Raw genomic sequence first — 722 nt, 5'->3', positions numbered from 1 at the left:
AAACCCTTTCTGAATATCATCTCATCAACCTATAAAATGCTGGGGGTCCACATGTGGCCCACGGGTCTTGAGTTTGACATGTGCATTACGCCATAGAACTGCCAATTGGTAATTGAAGTAAAGTAACTTCAATTTCAAAGAAGCCGACATTGAAGTCGATTGGCAAATGAACCATCACCAAAGAGGAAGGCTCTTGTCTCACTGCACCCCAAGAGATGCATAACCTACAAAAACCATTTCTGTCTGGTTTCGAACCAGAGACCTTTTGCATGTAAAGCAAACGTGATAACCACTACACTACAGGAACTGAACTTCTCTGGTTTGTTTCAGTTTGAGGTTCCAAAGTTGATGATGTGAGATCCAACGCATGAAAATTTTAACTGAGGCTTGCACTCAGATGCCTGGATTCAGAGTACAGACCATGACACCGCAGAACCCTTGTTGACCTTTAGTAAACACCTGTGATGAATAGAACATGCAAAATCTGTTTCTGTCTGGTTTTGAACCAGAGACCTTTTGCATGTGAAGCAAACATGATAACCACTACACTACAGAAACTCATGCTCTTTCTACTGTTCCTAGTAGATGATCCAACAGTTGTTAGAGACTAATGTCAACAATGGGCATGGAACAATGTCAAATACTTCTACCACAGATCCTCTCAGAGAGCACAGTAACTTGGTGAACAAACTGCCAGACTTATAGTTGTGCCTATTAACACA

The 722-nt window shown here is 41.6% G+C and overlaps 1 non-coding gene across 1 annotated transcript; it reads right to left on the bottom strand.

Annotated features, from left to right (window-relative positions):
• Window positions 1-485: 485 nt before the first annotated feature.
• On the bottom strand, window positions 486-558 carry trnav-cac (transfer RNA valine (anticodon CAC)). Its single transcript has one exon. It is a non-coding gene; the product is annotated as a tRNA-Val (tRNA).
• Between the last annotated feature and the right edge of the window lie 164 nt (window positions 559-722).

Source organism: Poecilia latipinna, unplaced genomic scaffold, assembly GCF_001443285.1.
Source record: "Poecilia latipinna isolate Pla-1442-1.1 unplaced genomic scaffold, P_latipinna-1.0 Scaffold673, whole genome shotgun sequence".
Classification (NCBI taxonomy): domain Eukaryota; kingdom Metazoa; phylum Chordata; class Actinopteri; order Cyprinodontiformes; family Poeciliidae; genus Poecilia; species Poecilia latipinna.
Note: the sequence above shows the minus strand (reverse complement) of the source record. Positions and strands in the feature narration are given on the sequence as shown.